Consider the following 20,949-nt stretch of genomic DNA (forward strand, 5'->3'; position numbering starts at 1 on the left):
ATTCATTTTTTTTTCCCAAAATGCCCACATGAATAAAAATATCTTGAAGGATGAAAGGAATATTCCCTTCCCAAAATGGATTGTGCTTTTTTGTGTGGATAGGGTGAAATTTTGCCAAGTGACGGGCCATCATTGGTTCCATTTTTATTTTTCTTTTCCATTAAAAGGATGTATAAAATACCAAAATAAATATATTAATCAACTATTTTTAAACCAAAACTAAGAAAAAATTAAATAAATAGACTAACGAAAAATCCAAAAGATAGAATTAACTTAGAAAAACTAGATTAAAAGAAACCTATTTTTTTGTAATTTTTTCTTTCTTTTAAACATAAAACTTATGCCTTGAAAATAACGAATATTTTTTGTCCCCTTTTTTTTTCATTTTCACAAACAGACCTACTAAAAATGAAATAATAGTTAAAATCCACGATTAGACTAAAAAGAAAAATTAATCAATAAGACAATGAAAACATCCCAGGAGGGTCAAAAATTACGTGTCTACAGTAGGTCTAAAGGGTATATCTCTATCCTCAGTAGCGAACAATTCAATCGAACAAACTCTATTTATTCTTATTACGTACGTGAATTTCCTTTCTCAAGTCCAATTCACGCACCACAGATAGTGTTCCACTATTGACTAGATAATCAAACAGTTAAGATCAAGAATAAATAAGCAACCCAAAATATGAAAATTTAATTGATAGAAAGTGTCGCCAAACCAACTATCATGTCTTTCGCCACAACCCTAGAATTAAGAAGTTTAGCTACTCATGATTCTCAATGAACAATAAGAATTCATGAATAATCTAGGGTTGAAAAGATGAAAATAAAATAAAATAAAATCTAAAGAGAAAGTAATATGACGGCTTACAAGTCTTGGAATAATCCCCATCACGTCATTAATAACAAACAAAACATCTATTTATAGTTTAGGGTTGTTAACCAAATACAATGGTCCAAATCCTAATTAAAATCGGACAAAATTGGGGTTTTCCGCGTTGGCCACACGTCGCGAGTCCAACGCGCGGGGTCTTCAGTGATTTTAGCCCCTATTTGTGTTGAGCCCGCGACGCGGGCATGACACCTGAGTGAGAAATTCTGCAGCTTGACATTTCCGTCATGGACCCGCGATGCGGGCTTGACACCTAAGTGCCATTTCGTGTTACATCCGCAACGCAGGTCTGTCACATTTGTGCTCAATCCTTCCAGAAATTCTCCTATGTGGCGCAAGCTCCTCTCGTTCACTTGTGTACATAAGATCACCTCCAGAATCAACCAAAACTGCTCGGTTTCCTGTCGTTTGTCTTCATCGTACCTAGACACATGAAATATAGTGACATAAGCTCAAATACGATGATTTCATCATATATTAGGCGATAAAAGTAAAAGAGGTACACTTACATAGTACATGCCTTGGGGTCTTGGGGACTAAGCCTACTTTGTACCTGGCTGTATATTTTTTCATCATTTTATCTCAAAATTAATATTTGGTTATAGATTTTTAAATTCAATTTGGAGTGGTCCAAAACTATTTTCTGACTTCAAATAAAGTATTCTCTTCTCTCCTTTGCAAAAAGTATAACTAAACAAAACTTTATCTTCAACTCCAACACCAACAACAACAACAAAAACATACCCGCTATAATCTCACAAGTGGAGTCTGGAGGGTAGAGTGTACGCATGCCTTATCCTAATTTGGCAGGTAGAGATGTTGTTTTCGATAGACATCGACTCAAATAAAGCAGAAAAAACATCAGGGTAGTAAGAAAACTAAAGCAGAAGAGACAACAAGTAGTAATTGAAAATTAAGAATAAGAAATATGAGAATATAAAAAAATACGAAAATAATTTTGATCCTACAAGAAAGGAAAATAATACTAATCCTACAACTAGCCTTCCATCCTAATCCTCAGCCTCCACACCCCGCACAACTTAATCTTTAACTCCAATTTCATAAATTTTAAATAAAGTGAAATATATTGGAAACTATGGCAAACGCCTAGTGTTACACCCCTCGTGTTCGTAGTAGTAGAACCTATGGTTTTCTAGTCGGGTATGCCATTGGAATAGAGACTCGAGCCCGAGTTTGAAGGTAGAAAGTGCCTTACCCCGTGTACGAGGGTACCAACAGATATTCCTGGCAATTTATAGAGTTAGAAGTTGAACGAATCGAATCGACGCAATCTGAACTGAATCAGAAAAATCTGCAGAACACCAGTCATCGTCGACGGGTCGTCGACATGGTCGACGGACCGTCGATGTGCGGCACCAACAAGGTCCCGCAGCCTTGCATCTGCAGACGGCCCGTCAAACCGGACCGCTGTTGTTGTTTTTAATTCCGAGTATAAATAGGTGGTTCACGACCCTATTTCATATTTTCCTCATTCCAAGATAGAAAAACCCTAATATATTATCTCCAAATATTTTTCATCATATTAGTGAAGATTTGACAAGGCCTGGACCTCATAAACCCGAGCTTGTGAAGGAAAAGGTTGCTTCTAGGATTTCTTCAAGGTTGTGAAGCTTAGGGAGTTGCAGTTGAAGTGATTCTTGGGATTTTTGACCCCTCAATTTATGTAAATGATTTCTACTCTTGTATTTGAGTTTATTATCAAGAGTTTTAGTAATTTAAGTAAAGAGAAGGTATTTTGTGGGAGTGGTAAGTTGATGAAGGACAATATGGCGACTTGGGGTTATTTTAAAAGATGATTGGGAATGGATTTAACGGTATATATATATATATATATATATATATATATATATATATATATATATATATATATATATATATATCTGTGTGTGTGTGTGTGTGTGTGTGTGTGTGTGTGTGTGTGTGTTGTTATCGTTTTGTGGGTATTGTGGTTGATGTTGGATCGAATGAGAAGTTGAAGAGTTATTAAGCTTATTAGGAAAATGTTGCCCATAATTGTCAAGCTTTATTCGTGTTTACAATGATTAGTAAGCGAGGTAAATAGCCTAATTAAGCCCTATGTTATCTTAATTGTAGACTTGCAAGTTCGAGAGGTAGAAGTTGGACGATTGAGTATACTTCAAGGTATGTTAAGGCCATTCTTTCCTTCTTTTGGCATGATCCTATGATATGATCCAACAAGCGAGTAGGCGAGCTTCCATATTACTCTACTCCTAGAAGCATTAGAAGTACTTGAGTTTTTTATGTTCATATACCCCGTTCATGATTGATCCTTCTGTTCATGGGTCCAGTCTTATGTAGCCAGCTCTGTGCATACAATTTATTCATGCATTACATTCATTATATATTTATGTACATTGACCCGTGACCAGAAGGCGTTATATACGCGAATGTTAGATATATGTAAAGTATGAGAAGAAATATAGGCATTATACACGCATTACCACTATGATAATGATATTGATTATGGCCGTAGAGGAGCCGATATGATATGATGAGATGCCATAGAGGCTTTACAGGCATTATATACGTACACACATCAGGCGTTATATACGCACATATATCAGGTGTGATATACTCACACATATATAGATGCATGACCATCACTGATAGGCATGAGCATGAATATTATGTGCCCACAGAGGCATTGTCAGTTATACAGAATTATGCATACTTAGGCAGATACTAGTTCATACAAGTACATGCAGTCAGTCATTTCAGTTTATGAGTTCAGATCCTATCGATGATTCTTACGTATTTATGTTGTTCTTACGCCTTACATACTCAATACATTATCCGTACTGACTCCTTGTTGCTCGGGGAGCTCCGTTCATGCCCGCAGGTACAGGGATACAGACAGGTGGTCCAGCTCAGTAGGACCACTAGATCTAGCAGTGGTCAATACGCTCCATTTGATCCGGAGCTACAGTCAGTGTTGGTATGACACCCTTTTGAGATGTGTATGCGCATGGGTATGATGGGGCCCTGTCCCGTCCTTTCTACAGCTTTCATTCAAGTAGAGGTCTGTAGATAGTTGTATGTAGTAGTCAGACAATATAGCCTTGTCGGCTTCTATTATTTTGTGTATAGTATATGTAGCAACTTAGTTGGCTTGCACTGCTCTTCTGCATGTTATGTATATATGCAGATTGTGCAGAGATTTGATGTTTTCCTTTATGAGATTAGTTTATGCCATTCATGGGCCTTTGATATCAGTATGTTTTAGATACGAGTTTAGGGGTGTTTGGTCGCTAGAGGTAAGACACTCGTCACGACTCATTGGTTTAGGTCGTGACATAAGTGGTATCAGAGCAGTTTCGTCCTAGGGTTGTCTACCAACCGTGTCTAGTAGAGTGTTGTTTATGGGTGTGTTGTGCACCACACTTATAAACAGGAGGCTACAGGATATTTAGGATGATTTCATTCTTTCTCTCTTAGATTGTGCGATAGATCCCTGTGTTAAGCGTTCGCTTTCTGATAAATTGTTCTGATTTCAGCAATGCCTCGCAAGAAAGCTATAGCTGCCCAGAAGGGAAAGAGAGTGGCCGGTGAGGCCACTAGCTGTACTCGGCAGGCCACGAGGGCCCAGGATGAGGTTCAGAGTGAGGGGTCGTCTGAGACATCGCATACCCCGCCCCCAGCACCGGCCTCAGTTCCTCAGCCGGATGCAGAGGGCTAGGATGTACGGGATGTTATACGGTTGTTGACCAGATTAGTAGCCGCCCCAGGCACAGCGGTAGGGAGTTGGTGTTGACCCAGTAGACAGGGCCAGTAGTTCGAGGGTTAAGACCCTCCCGAGTTTTCCGTGGTAAAGCACAATATGGACCCCCAGGATTTTATTGATGGTATGCAGAGGTCCTTGAGGGTTATGCACGCGGATGAGGTTGAATCGGTGGAATTGGCTTCATATAGACTCCGGGATATTTCGATACATTGGTATCAGGCATGGGAGTTATCTGGGGGAGAATATGCCCCTCCAACTGTGTGGCGAGAGTTCTCAAATGCTTTTCTCCGCCATTATCTACCTCCAGAGGTCCAACGGGCTCGAGCAGACAGGTTCCTACGTATCGAGCAGGGTAGTATGAATGTGCAAGAGTATTGTGTACACTTCGATTCCTTGGCTAGATATGCCCCAACCATGGTGGCTGAGATGGAAGATAGAGTTCATCGCTTTGTGGCCGGTCTAGGGTCACACTTGATAGATGAATGTACAACTGCTGCATTACAGCCAGGCATGGATATCTCCTGTATACAGGCGTATGCACAAAACTTGGAGGACCGTAAATGCCAGCGGAGAATAGAGCGCGAGTGTGACTGGAGCCGTGGTAAGAGGGCTAGATCTTTTGATATGGTTGGTGAGTTCAGGGGAGGACAGAGGCAGCAGCAGTCCAGATATTCTTATTAGCCGGCAGGGAGTGCACCTCCGCGATTTCCAGGTTCGAGGTTTGACCGGTCTTCTTATTCCGGAGCGGGCTAATGTTCTAGAGCGTCAGGCTCTCAGTACCGACTAGAGTTAGGATAGATGAGGCCCCCTTTGCCGCGATGTACCCAGTGTGACAAGTTACATGCAGGTCAGTGTCGACTGGGCTCGGATGGTTGCTATACTTGTGGGCAGTCAGGCCACAGGATGAGGGAGTGCCCGATGAGAGTTCGTACAGGTATGGTTCAGCCTACAGGGTCTGTGGCTGGCTCTTCTTCTGCAGTACGCCCTTTAAGGAATATTTTTCAGATGCCAGCAGGGCGAGGTAGGGGGAGGAGTGGAGCATCCAGCTCGAGCGGTCCTCAGCACCGCGTGTATGCATTGGCTGGTAGACAGGATCGCGAGACATCTCCTGATATTGTTACAGGTATATTATCAGTTTCCTCCCATGATGTTTATGCACTGATTGATTCAGGTTCTACTTTATCATATGTTACACCCTTTATTGCCGGCAAGTTTGGGATAGAGCCCGAGTTGATTAAACCTTTTGAGGTGTCTACGCCAGTTGGTGATCCGATTATAGTGTAACACCCCGTACCTTTAACCTAAGCTTTGACCATGATCCAAGACTTAGAAAACCAGATAAAGAATGTGGGAATTAGAAATTTCCTCATCAGTTGTAAGATGGTGGTTTACGCCCATGAACAGTGACCGTATTTCAGTTTACGGGCCGTAAATAAAATCGTAAACTGGTAGTTGAATGTCATATGGTTAAATACGGACCGTATTTCACAATACGGCCCGTATTTCACAATACGGCCCGTATTTCAAATCGTAAACTGAAACCAAGGATTTCTGAGCATTCTGGAATTTGGCAATTTGATGTCAAATGGTTAAATACGGACCGTATTTCAAAATACGGCCCGTATTTCGAAATGTATTTGAAATTGGGGAAAACTTCCTTCATAAAAGTTGTAGAGCTTTGAAATACCTTTCCAACGGTATATTATGGGGGTCAAACGGACATCTGTGCAAAGAGTTATGGCCATTTTACTGAAGAGCGGCAGTGTTGTCCGTATTTCAAAATACGGCCAGTATTTCAAAATACGGCCCGTATTTTGAAATACGGCCAGTATTTAACTGGGCCGAAAAATGAATTTTTCCAGAACAGTACATATTCGTCCATATCAGTTCAAATAATTATTTTTCATTCCTTCAAGCCCTCGAACGACTTCCTACCCTCTTGCATCATCAAGAACACCAAGGTAAGCCTACTCTAATTATTCCAAATCAATTCTAATACCTATCCTTGTAATCTAAACAAGAAATTATCATTCCTAAACTAGGATTTTCAAGAAAACCCATCTCAAGGTTCAAGAATTCAAGATTGTGGAAATCTTCTTCAAAGCTCAAGTCTTTAATTCAAGTTTTGGAGCAATTAAGGTATGTAGAACTTCCATCCACATGTGGGAATCTCTACATTCTTCCCCATGCTCCGTTTCTTGATATCCATGAAGTTCAAACCCTAGGGCATTAAATCCAACATATTGGTAGCCCGTATTTATGTATTTATGTACATGTATTTTGTATCTATATTCGTTATTGTATTCCTAATCTTCCATTACGGTTATTAAGAACCCTAGATTAATCCATGAATCATGAATTCTTCCTCATGTGTTCTCATTATGTTTATATGAAACTTTATGATTTTATGTAGCAAGTTACAAGCATGTTTTCAAGTCAATTATATATATATATATATATATAACTATGAACTATTGTTATTACTCATGAATCAAGAATATGTTTGCAAGATTATGACAAGTTATCTCATGAAACCATATTACAAGATATTTCATGAAACCATGTTACAATTTATTTCGTGAAATCATGATTACAAGTTATTTACAAGTTATTTCATGAAAATCATGGGCTTCTTAGCCAACTATATCATGTTCATGTTTTTGGGAATTGCTTAGTTAACCGAGAAGGCTCAGATAGCCTGAAACTACGTTGCCACCGTAGGATAAGGGTTGTCAGCAAGGAGGCAACACCTTCATTATGCAGTTTGGATCCTTACATGCTTATTATTACTTAAATCTCATACCCCTGGCAAGGTGTAAGTGTTCTGCTGGTAGGACGCAAGTACCAGAATCATGTTGTCGGTTATACTATAGCGTTCCCCACGTTACAAGCAGTTTTACATACATGTATTTCCATTGATTTACTGTTTTCAGACTTTACTCACGTTTCATGCTCATGTTCAAGTTACATTCAGTTTCAGTTCATGTCCTATACCTATGTTGTGCCATGTTCTTCATTTCAGCAGGTTTTACATACTAGTACTATTCACCATGTACTAACGTCCCTTTTGCCCGGGGCCTGCACTTCACCGTGCAGATACCGGTTTTCAGGAGCATACACCTGCGCAGTAGGATCGCCTCAGTTATCAGCTTATTGGTGAGCCCCACTTCTCTCGGGGTTCAACATGGAGTCTGCATTAGTATTCAGTTTATGGTAGTCCAGGGCCATGTTCTGGTAGTTAGTATTCAGACATGTTTTAGAGGTTTCATAGACAGATATTAGTTCACAGAGTCAGTTATGCTTTCATGTTTGCAGACTATTATGTTTTCATGATATTTCATGCTATGAGATAATTTCAAGACTTTATTCCGCAAATTACATTTTCATGATTCATTTAAATTGCATCATATAGATTATATTGTTTTGATGCCCATGTTGACAAGCAAGCCATGAGGTTCGCTCGGACACATGCAAGCAAGGCCCGAGTGCCGTGTTACGCCCAGGCCATGGTTCGGGGCGTGACAAAGCTTGGTATCAGAGCCCTAGGTTGAAGTGTCTTAGGGAGTCTATGAAACCGTGTCCAGTACGGTCACTTTTATATGTGTGTGGCACCCATACATATAAACAGTTGACCACCAAGACATTTAAGATTGTCTCACTTCTTTCAACTCTAGATCGTGCAATAGAGCTATGTTCTCAGAAATCACTCGGACTCGTGTGTTGTTTCCCATTCTACCGAATACGCCAAGCCTCAATGGATGAGAAAGATATAAATCTAATCATTATCGGTGTGTTTCTTTCAGATGGGGTCATCATGAATTATTCTAATTCGTGCCATGAAGTTTAGAGCAGTAAGTAACATTCTTTTTCCTTCGAATTCTGAACGTATCAAATGTGTAAGCGGCAAGAAGGAAATTCGAGACCCAAGACTTGTCAAATAGTGCATGGTGTGTTTATCAGGTGTTAGTACCATTTGAAAGACAAATTTCGGTATGGTAGCACACGTAGATTATATACCCTATAGGGTAAGTTTATTTGGACTATTTGACCATGAAACTATAGTATAAGGGTGATGGTTCATATTTAAGACCCCACGAGGTAGGATGTTATGAAGTTAACCGCAGCAGGCATAAATTGTCCACGGTAGTTTTAAGTAGGAAATAGCCTAAGAGCCAATCACCTGTAATACTAGAAAGTATCGATTTTTTTTTTAAGGATATATATATTTTTGTCATATGATCTATGCACATGACTAAGAAGGGACTGATGTGATAAAAAAACACGAGCAGACGATATGATTTTTTTTTGAGTTAGTTTTAAATTATTTCAGCTTATTCAGATCAGACCTAGAGAGTATCACGTTAGTAAGCTACTAAAAGAAGCAACTATTACTATGAGATAAAAGATATGACAATTCCCTTTTAGGTTATGTGATTAAATATTTATCCCTGATGGGTATAGTATGATATAGTTTTGAAAGTGTATAGGGAGTTTGGGGTTAGTTGTTCTAATTCCTTGTTTGAGACAGATGAAATTTCCCTAAGTGTGTTCCATGTTTATAGTTCAGAAAGATAGTATACAACCCCATAATAGAGTCAGATAAGGAGGAAAAGTTAGAAATAACATTATGCTTCACTTTAGTATTCAGAGAAGAATTAGAGAATATGATGCTAGCAAGTGATTAACAGAAGCATAGTGAGTAAGTTTGAATAGACACAGTGAATTAAAAATTTTCAGCAGAGTTAGTAGAAGTATGATTTGAGTTACTTAGTCAAGTTAGCACTACTAAGGTAACTGTGTGAATACACCGAAGGCATGTTAGAACCCAAAGGGTTTAAGTTAAATTTGAGGTATAGAAATTGGTGAAAGAAGAAAACCATCTAAGCAGTAAGAGAGCAAGCTACAGAAGAAGAGTCTTTAAGAGTTATCAGAAAAGAGTTTTTTCCCAAGACTGACAAAGCTAGTATGCCAGTTATGTACATTAGAAACCCGTTCATTTAAGTAATCCAATTTTCCCAGTAAGTAAGACTTGCTTGAAGTAAGCCGAAGAAATGGGTCGTCAGTATGTTAGAAGAAATTAGCGGAACCACGAGATGACCACTTATTGCTAACTCAAGGGATCCACAGGCTTTAAACGTCAACTTTTGAACTAAGGGGGAGATCGTGCGATAAGGTGCCGATATAGATTATGTGCTTCGTAAGTTGATAGGTGTTAAGGAGATTATGTTAGAGGATTTCAGTTTCATGTAGCCAAGATAAGATGCATAAAATGTGATTTTTGTCATCCTGTTGAGATCAAGTACTAGGTAATTATGTTATAAGATAAAGTTCTAGAGCGAATAACAGGTTTAAGGGCATAACGGTTCCAATTCCAAAGTAATTCATGTACTATGTGGTACTAATGCCCAGACGTACTCTACTCGTGCCTTTCGTACCCATATCATGCCCATGTTAGAGATTGATACTATGCATTTAAGATACAAGAATTAAGACTTCATACGATAGTAAGGTATGCAAGGGAATGTCCTTTCATGTTTCGCACATCAGGTGTGCTCGTGTCTAAAGTTAAAAAAAAAAAAAACCGCATTCAGGTCTCACGTATCTGTCATGCTTTTATACTCATGTCCATGTTCTAGCATCTAAGGGCTTTTCAAATCTGATGATGATCTTGACCCTATGATTATGTTATCCATGTTACCACATACTCGTGCCCCAATTCATTTAGCTATGCATTCCATTTATAGCGGTATTGTAACAATGATTTTGTGAGATAATAATGAAGGTGAACCAAGATGGATGTCCTACCCATGCTTCTATGTAATTCATGCTTATGTTCCTTTAGCTAATGTTTTACGATCATGACGACATGATTCCTTTTTTCCTTTCGCTAAGTATCTAGGTCTCGTTATGTTCAAGGTGACTTTCTATCCATGTCTTAGATGCTCGAGGAACGAGTTATACATGCCTATAATCCATTCTTTCATGTGCCTTATTTATAACACGGGTGTTTACTCACGGTGATAAGAGTAAGCTATGTTGAACCATGTCCTATTCTTTCGGTATATCTAAATCCGAAAGGTAATGTTTTATCCATGCCTTACGTCTCTGAGTTCCTAAGAGTTAGCCTACAATTGTACTCCACGCAAGTCACACTTATGCCTTCGTCTTACTTCAATGCTCATGAACTCAAGTCTATAAGCCATGGTATGCAGATACTTATGTGAACGCCATGTTTTTCATGTACCCATGTCCCATGTCATGCTATTCACGTATTCATGTTTCATGCCATATAAATCATGTTCCCATGTACGCATGTCCCACATTACGTCCTCCATGTATAATGCACCATGCCATGTCTGTTCTCTAGAGCAAAGTATCTCATGTGAATAGTACCAATAATTCTTTTTCTCTCAGTCCTCTATAATTCGCTCATGAGAATGAGCAAGATGAGCTAAGGAATTCATAATCATGATTAACAGCTAACAAGATAAGCAGAAGTAAGATGCATTCCTATATTCAAATAAATAACTTTTCATATAACCTGTGGTACTTATCTCAAGAGTATGCTACTCAGATTCGACGTATTCATGTCATGCCTATGCTAGAGATTTATGAATACCTATGTTAGGATCATATTCTTGTTATACGATTCAAGTCTGTTGCATTCGCATCGAGTTGCGCTTACATTCAAAGCCTAAGTCATACTCCTATCTCATATTACCATGGTGACATACGAACGTCTATGATTAAGTCTCTAAGTATCCAAATCCTACACGCGCTTAGTATTCAACCCACGTGTTGTAACAATCGTATTTTCGATATTCAGATCCCATGTTACGATATCCATTTTCACACGTATTCGTATCTCATGACAGTTTAGCACTCATGTATTCATGTCATCCAGTTTCATGTATTTATGTCCCACGTCATGCGTCTCATGCCCAGGTAATCATGTCATGTTCGTGCCTATTTCCAGTACTCCTGTCATTCATGCCTACGAATTTTCTTCCAAACCCCATGCATAGTAATCATATAATCATTCAGCCAATATCCGTGTGTTCAAGCCAGCTCAGTATATATGTTAGCTACATTTAAGATCCAGTAATCACGTTGTGTCACATCATGTGTATTAAGATACCGTGTGAGTTGTGTGTTGGTACTTTAGTTAGTTGGCAGGCGTTTGAGAAATGTCGTGAGGGTCCGGATTATGAAAGAAGTCCTACCATAAATTTTGTAGATTCCAGAGTTAGTAGCGATTCTTAACCACTAGCCATAAATCGAGGACAAATGTTTCATGATTCTCATTCATGTAGGCGCTACTCAGTTTCATGTTCCCCATGTACATGTTTCCATGTAATCACGTACTCAGTTTTCATGATCCATGACCATGTTCCCACGTAACCATGTCAAGCTCTTATGTTTTACGTCATGTTTCTTTCATGTTCATGAATTCAAGCCATGTCCAGACATGTTCTTAACCATGACTAATCATTCGAGGACGAATGATCCCAAGGGGGAGATATTGTAACACCCCGTACCTTTAACCTAAGCTTTGACCATGATCCAAGACTTAGAAAACCAGATAAAGAATGTGGGAATTGGAAATTTCCTCTTCAGCTGTAAGATGGTGGTTTACGCCCATGAACAGTAACTGTATTTCAGTTTACGGGCCGTAAATCAAATTGTAAACTGGTAGTTGAAAGTCATATGGTTAAATACGGACCGTATTTCACAATACGGCCCGTATTTCAAATCGTAAACTGAAACCAAGGATTTCTGAGCATTCTGGAATTTGGCAATTTGATGTCAAATGGTTAAATACGGACCATATTTCAAAATACGGCCCGTATTTCGAAATGTATTTGAAATTGGGGAAAACTTCCTTCATAAAAGTTGTAGAGCTTTGAAATACCTTTCCAACGGTATATTATGGGGGTCAAACGGATATCTGTGCAAAGAGTTATGGCCATTTTACTGAAGAGCGGCAGTGTTGTCCGTATTTCAAAATACGGCCAGTATTTCAAAATACGGCCCGTATTTTGAAATACGGCCAGTATTTAACTGGGCCGAAAAATGAATTTTTCCAGAACAGTACATATTCGTCCATATCAGTTCAAATAATTATTTTTCATTCCTTCAAGCCCTCGAACGACTTCCTACCCTCTTGCATCATCAAGAACACCAAGGTAAGCCTACTCTAATTATTCCAAATCAATTCTAATACCTATCCTTGTAATCTAAACAAGAAATTATCATTCCTAAACTAGGATTTTCAAGAAAACCCATCTCAAGGTTCAAGAATTCAAGATTGTGGAAATCTTCTTCAAAGCTCAAGTCTTTAATTCAAGTTTTGGAGCAATTAAGGTATGTAGAACTTCCATCCACATGTGGGAATCTCTACATTCTTCCCCATGCTCCGTTTCTTGATATCCATGAAGTTCAAACCCTAGGGCATTAAATCCAACATATTGGTAGCCCGTATTTATGTATTTATGTACATGTATTTTGTATCTATATTCGTTATTGTATTCCTAATCTTCCATTACGGTTATTAAGAACCCTAGATTAATCCATGAATCATGAATTCTTCCTCATGTGTTCTCATTATGTTTATATGAAACTTTATGATTTTATGTAGCAAGTTACAAGCATGTTTTCAAGTCAATTATATATATATATATATATATATAACTATGAACTATTGTTATTACTCATGAATCAAGAATATGTTTGCAAGATTATGACAAGTTATCTCATGAAACCATATTACAAGATATTTCATGAAACCATGTTACAATTTATTTCGTGAAATCATGATTACAAGTTATTTACAAGTTATTTCATGAAAATCATGGGCTTCTTAGCCAACTATATCATGTTCATGTTTTTGGGAATTGCTTAGTTAACCGAGAAGGCTCAGATAGCCTGAAACTACGTTGCCACCGTAGGATAAGGGTTGTCAGCAAGGAGGCAACACCTTCATTATGCAGTTTGGATCCTTACATGCTTATTATTACTTAAATCTCATACCCCTGGCAAGGTGTGAGTGTTCTGCTGGTAGGACGCAAGTACCAGAATCATGTTGTCGGTTATACTATAGCGTTCCCCACGTTACAAGCAGTTTTACATACATGTATTTCCATTGATTTACTGTTTTCAGACTTTACTCACGTTTCATGCTCATGTTCAAGTTACATTCAGTTTCAGTTCATGTCCTATACCTATGTTGTGCCATGTTCTTCATTTCAGCAGGTTTTACATACTAGTACTATTCACCATGTACTAACGTCCCTTTTGCCCGGGGCCTGCACTTCACCGTGCAGATACCGGTTTTCAGGAGCATACACCTGCGCAGTAGGATCGCCTCAGTTATCAGCTTATTGGTGAGCCCCACTTCTCTCGGGGTTCAACATGGAGTCTGCATTAGTATTCAGTTTATGGTAGTCCAGGGCCATGTTCTGGTAGTTAGTATTCAGACATGTTTTAGAGGTTTCATAGACAGATATTAGTTCACAGAGTCAGTTATGCTTTCATGTTTGCAGACTATTATGTTTTCATGATATTTCATGCTATGAGATAATTTCAAGACTTTATTCCGCAAATTACATTTTCATGATTCATTTAAATTGCATCATATAGATTATATTGTTTTGATGCCTATGTTGACAAGCAAGCCATGAGGTTCGCTCGGACACATGCAAGCAAGGCCCGAGTGCCATGTTACGCCCAGGCCATGGTTCGGTAGCTAGGCGAGTATACTGAGACTCTGTTGTTATAGTTTATGACCGCCATACCGTAGCAGATCAGATTGAGTTAGATATGATTGACTTTGATGTTATTATGGGATGGACTGGTTGGCTTCTTGTTATGCTAATGTTGATTGTAGAGCAAAACTGGTTCGATTCCAGTTTCCAAGCAAGCCAGTCCTTGAGTGGAAGGGAAATGCTGCTTCGCCTAGAGGTAGGTTTATTTCCTACCTTAAGGCAGAGAAAATGATCAGAAAAGGGTATATTTTTCACCTAGTTCGTGTTCAAGATGTGCAAGCAGAGTCGCCGACTATTCAGTTTGTTCCTGTGGTTAATGAGTTCCCAGAAGTGTTTCCAGATGAGCTTCCAGGCATTCCCCTAGGCTTCTAGGGTTTCTTCAAGGTCGTGAAGCTTAGGGAGTTGAAGTTGAAGTGATTCTTGTGATTTTTGACCCCTCAATGTATGTAAATGATTTCTACTCTTGTATTTGAGTTTATTATCAAGAGTTTTAGTAATTTAAGTAAAGAGAAGGTATTTGTGGGAGTGGTAAGTTGATGAAGGACAATATGGCGACTTGGGGTTATTTTAAGATATGATTGGGAATGGATTTAACTATATATATATATATATATATATATATATATATCTGTGTGTGTGTGTGTGTGTGTGTGTTGTTATCGTTTTGTGGGTATTGTGGTTGATGTTGGATCGAATGAGAAGTTGAAGAGTTGTTAAGCTTATTAGGAAAATGTTGCCCATAATTGTCAAGCTTTATTCGTGTTTACAATGATTAGTAAGCGAGGTAAATAGCCTAATTAAGCCCTATGTTATCTTAATTGTAGACTTGCAAGTTCGAGAGGTAGAAGTTGGACGATTGAGTATACTTCAAGGTATGTTAAGGCCATTCTTTCCTTCTTTTGGCATGATCCTATGATATGATCCAACAAGCGAGTAAGCGAGCTTCCATATTACTCTACTCCTAGAAGCATTAGAAGTACTTCAGTTTTTTATATTCATGTACCCCGTGCATGAGTGATCCTTCTGTTCATGGGTCCAGTCTTATGTAGCAAGCTCTGTGCATACAATTTATTCATACATTACATTTATTATATATTTACGTACATTGACCCATGACCAGAAGGCGTTATATACGCGAATGTTAGATATATGTAAAGTATGAGAAGAGATATAGGCATTATACACGCATGATCACTATGATGATGATATTGATTATGGCCGGAGATGAGCCGATATGATATGATGAGATGCCATAGAGGCTTTACAAGCGTTATATACGCACACACATCAGGCGTTATATACGCACATATATCAGGCGTTATATACACACACATATATAGATGCATGACCATCATTGATAGGCATGAGCATGCATATTATGTGCCCACAGAAGCATTGTCAGTTATACAGATTTATGCAGACTTAGTCAGATACTAGTTCATACAAGTACATGCAGTCAGTCATTTCAGTTTATGAGTTCAGATCCTATCGATGATTCTTATGTATTTATGTTGTTCTTATGCCTTACATACTCGGTACATTATCCGTACTGACTCCCCGTTGCTCGGGGGGCTGCGTTCATGCCCGCAGTTACGGGGAGACAGACAGGTGGTCCAGCTCAGTAGGACCTCTAGATATAGCAGTGGTCAGTACGCTCCATTTGATCCGCAGCTACAGTCAGTTTTAGTATGTCATCCTTTTGAAATGTGTATGCACATGGGTATGACGGGGCCCTGTCCCATCCTTTCTACAACTTTCATTCCAGTAGAGGTCTGTAGATAGTTGTATGTAGTAGTCAGATGATGTAGCCTTGTCGGCTTCTACTTTTTTGTGTATAGTATATGTAGCAGCTTAGTTGGTTTGCACTGTTCTTCCACATGTTGTGTATATATGCAGATTGTGCAGAGATTTGATGTTTCCCTTTATGAGATCAGTTTATGCCATTCATGGGCCTTTGATGTTCAGTATGTTTCAGATAAGAGTTTAGGAGTGTTTGGTCGCTAGAGGTCAGAGACTCGTCACGACTCATCGGTTTGGGTTGTGACACCTAGCTACTTAATTAGTTAGCTTAGGTGGTGATGAGTTATGAGTTTTGATGATTGACATATGCATGAGGGACCAGGTCCCTTATCAGGTCCTCTGGGCACTGTACGAATGTGAAAGCTGTAAAGCTGTGGCACTGTTCCGACTTGCAGAGCCACATCGGGATAGACGGATTGTTACACCTCGAAAAAATTCCCGTTAACATACAGTGAATAGACTAACAAAGGGAACGAAGTATACGATGTCTTGGTAAGTAAGAAATAACATTTGATTATTCTAAATGAGATTTCAAAGACATTCGAGGTAAGAGACGGAAGTTGCCAAGAAAGGCAAGGTATATGTTATGTATCGGAAGACGATTTACGAGTAATGAGTTAATGATGACTTGGAAAAGGGTTATAATGTCCCTTAGATTGTTAATGAAGTGTTAAATAAGTGTTAAGAAGGTTCCATAAGGATTGGAGATCAAACGAGTCGATGAGAAGGAGTTCGGAAAGACTGGCATTATACGGCCCAACATACTGGCCGTATGTTGTGACCAGAATGGGTCTTTCACTGGACCAGATCTACGACCATACATACGGCCAGTATAATTTATACGGCCAGTATGTTGGTCCGTAGAATCTGCTCGGGACAGCTTCTAAAATTAGTATAAGGACCCCATCCCATTTAATTCATTTCATTTCTCCTCTCCACACTTCAAGAACATTCTAGAGAGCTCTCCACTCTTCATCCACAAGAACTCAAGAGAGATTTGTGATCAACTTCATCAAACCAACAAAATCAAGTGTATTAAACTCATTGAAGTTTATCCAAGCCAAGAAATTCCAATGGAAGTGAACTACGATTTTGGTGTAAAAGGAGTATTTCCGCTCAAGGCTTATTCCTACACTACCTAATGTAAGTTTTATGATTTTTCCATGTTGTTTAAGGTAATGAGAGGTTGAAAGACTTAGATTATGAGTAGTAGTTTGGAATGAGTCATGAATATTGATATGTTGTGATGGTAAGTATGTTATAAATGACATTTAGAACATGGGATAAGCCTTATATGTGAGAAAGCGTAATAGTGAACTATGACCATGATTATGGAGGAATTAAAGTGAAATTGTGAAATGTGGATAATGTAGATGAATGATGATTGTGGCTTATAATAAAGTGAATGTTGTTATAGATGTTTGGGAGTTGATATGGAATATGAGGAACGTTGTATAAACAAAGGAAATGCTGCCCAATTTTCTCTAGCTTTAGTAAGCACGTTCATATGATTGATTAGCTAATGTTAATATGAACTCCCTTGAAGGTAGAAACGCGAGCATTGAAGGAGAACATTCAAGCGATAGAATAGCTAAACGAAAAGGTATGTAAGGCTAGTCCCTTCTTTCTAAGGCATGAATCTTATGGCATGATTTTCCCTCCTTCTCCATGAATTTCCTACATTCCGGAAACTAAGAGTCTATGTTCATGAATAGCCATACGAAATAAAGATAAGAGATATGTTATGAGCATGATAATGATGATGATGAGCTTAAGTCTAAAGATTCTAGAGTTCATGATATGATGTTTCTACAAAGCTAATGATGTTAACTATGGTCCATTTATGTTGTTCATTGTATACACTCACCTTATATGTTCATTCCTTCAAGGTGAGGCAGAATGCTTATGAAACTCCATTATGGAATCGGGGGTTCACGACCTTATGTCACCCTGATAAAGTATAGTATCTATGAACTCCTATGCATGCATTATGATGATGATATTACACCGCGCCTATATGGCCGGGCAGACACCGCTAAGGCGGGCAGCATATACACCATGTCTAGATGGCATGGGCAGACACCACTAGTGGGCGGCATGAGATGGTACCCCAGACGCGGGAGGCCTGGACGCGGGCTAATGATTATCACACCGTACCTATATGGTCGGGCAGCTTATACATATAAGCATACATGATATGATGATGAGTATGAAGTAAGTCAGCATGCGTTATTTCTATCATAATTGACAGTCAGTTACAGGTTGCTCCTTACTTGATGTCTCCTTATTTCATTGACGTATGATTATTGTTTATGCCTTACATACTCAGTACAATGTTCGTACTGACGTCCGTTTTCTTTGGACGTTGTGTTTGTGCCCACAGGTAGACAAGGAGGAGATCCAGACTCGTAGGAGATATTAGCAGGCCTTGAGAGCACTCCATTATTTCGGAGGTGCCACTGCTTATTGTTTTGTGTATATGTATTTTGGGCACGGTGAGGTCCTGTCCCGTCCATATGTCTAGCACTCTAGTAGAGGCTCGTAGATACGTACGTGTGGGTAGTATGTCTCACGATGTCTTTATTGTATATATGTAATGTTTTGATAGCCGAAGGTCTTATGTATATAAAGGTAATTATGTTCAAAGTGAAAATGGTTTTCCTATGATCATGAGCATGAGATTAACAAATGAAAGTAGGATGAGTGCGATAAGTAATAGAATGAGTGGTGCTCGGTGGTTAGCCTCGGGTACCCGTCATGGCCCCTAGTCAGGTCGTGACACGGATCATTGCAACGTCTCTATCTATGTCACATGTTACTCACATGATCCTCACATGCTCTCTTTGGTCCCCTATATAAATAAGATCTTGGCATTTGTTTGACCTAGCACTTGAAATATATTATTCTCATTGTTGAAAAGTGTAGCCGCCACTATTTTCTCTGAGCTTTTAAGATCAAGACTAAACAACTCCAAGGACCAGATCCTAAGACTGAAGATGTCTTAAGTCCCAGGTTGTTTTATTCGTTCTCTTTTGGTCTAAATATTGTAAACCTACACTTCTTTTAAGAAGGGCTTTTGTAGGTGTTTGGTTTATTAAGCTTTTTGTGTAGACGCCTAACTATAGTTAATTATGGTGAGTTGAAGTTCAGCCAGAGGTAGTTGAATTAGTTTGGTTCTTGGCTAGAGTTAGTCAAGTGAGTGCTTGCAATAGAGTTATTGCAAGAGAAGGGATTAGTGGGCTAATTTCTTGATTGCAAAAGGCTTTAATCTGAAAAACGTTGCTCAGTTAGTGAAGTTGGAAATCCTACTAGTGTAGGTCATGTTTTTTAATCGTTTGAGCAAGGAGTTTTCCACGTAAACATTGTGTCTTGTTTACTTTCTGTTTTTGCTTGAGGGAACAAATAAGGTAACTGGTCCCTTATCTGTTTTGGTGAACGCTTAGTTTCTATCAATTTTTATCAGAGCAGGTTCTTTCTAAAAGGGTAACACCTAGAAAGGATCACTCATTATGGCTTCTCCACCAAACTTTAAGGAAGAACAGTCAACCACGAGACCTCCAAGGTTTAATGGAAAGTATTATGGATGGTGGAAAACTAGAATGCATGACTACTTGATGGCTGAAGACTCTAAACTCTGGGATATCATTCTCGATGACCCTTTTGTCCCTACAAAGACTTATACTGAGTCTGGAAAGCTTGAGGTAAAACCCGGGAAAGAATATACTGAAGCTGATAGAAAAGCCATTGAAAAGGGGTTCAAGGCAATGAAGATTTTAATGTGTGGTATTGGACCAGATGAATACAACCGTGTTTCATTTTGTGAAACTACCAAGGAAATATGGGAAGCCCTCTTGATGGCTCATGAAAGAACCTCTCAAGTCAAGTAGTCCAAGATAGACATGCTCACCACTGAGTATGAACTATTTAGAATGAAGGATGATGAGTCAATCCAGGATATGCATACTCGTTTCACCTCCATTATCAATGAGCTCCATTCTCTTGGTGAGGTCATTCCAATCAACAAGCGAGTTCAAAAAATTATTTGGTGTTCTACCAGGATCTTGGGAGAGTAAAGTTAATGCTATAACTGAAGCCAAAGATATGGAAAAAATGACCATTGATGATTTGATTAGAAATCTCAAAACCTATGAGGTGAAGAAAAAGAAGGAGCTTGAAAGACGGGAGCCAAGGAAAGAGAAGAACATGGTCCTTAAAGCGGCTAAAAGTGACTCAAGTGGTGATGAATCTGATATGGCCTACATTACAAAGAGGTTCCATAAGATGATTCGTAAAAATGGTGGGTTTTCCAAGATAAGAAGCTCCAGTAAGAACTTCAAACAGAATGACTTATGTCACAAATGTGGGAAGCCTGGTCACTACATCAAGGAATGCCCCCTTCACAAGTAAGATTACTACAAGAATGCTGACAAAGGAGTGAAGAGGAACCAGGTCCCTGATAAGAAGTTCAACAGAAGAGATGTGGCTGACAACTTGGTAAAACAGGCTCTACCTGCTTGGGGAGACTCCACTAGTGAGTCTGAAGATGAAGATACAGGGGACACCTCCATGATGGCTATTGAAGATGAACCTGCGAAGTATGAGTCTATCTTTGCACTCATGGCCAAGTCGGAAGATGAAGATGACAATGAGAATGAAGAGATAAATTTCTTTAATGTTTAGAAAAATCTGAAAAAATTACTTTTAAAATAAATTAATATATCTTGAAA

This window comes from Lycium barbarum, chromosome 1 (genome assembly GCF_019175385.1).
Source record: "Lycium barbarum isolate Lr01 chromosome 1, ASM1917538v2, whole genome shotgun sequence".
NCBI lineage: Eukaryota > Viridiplantae > Streptophyta > Magnoliopsida > Solanales > Solanaceae > Lycium > Lycium barbarum.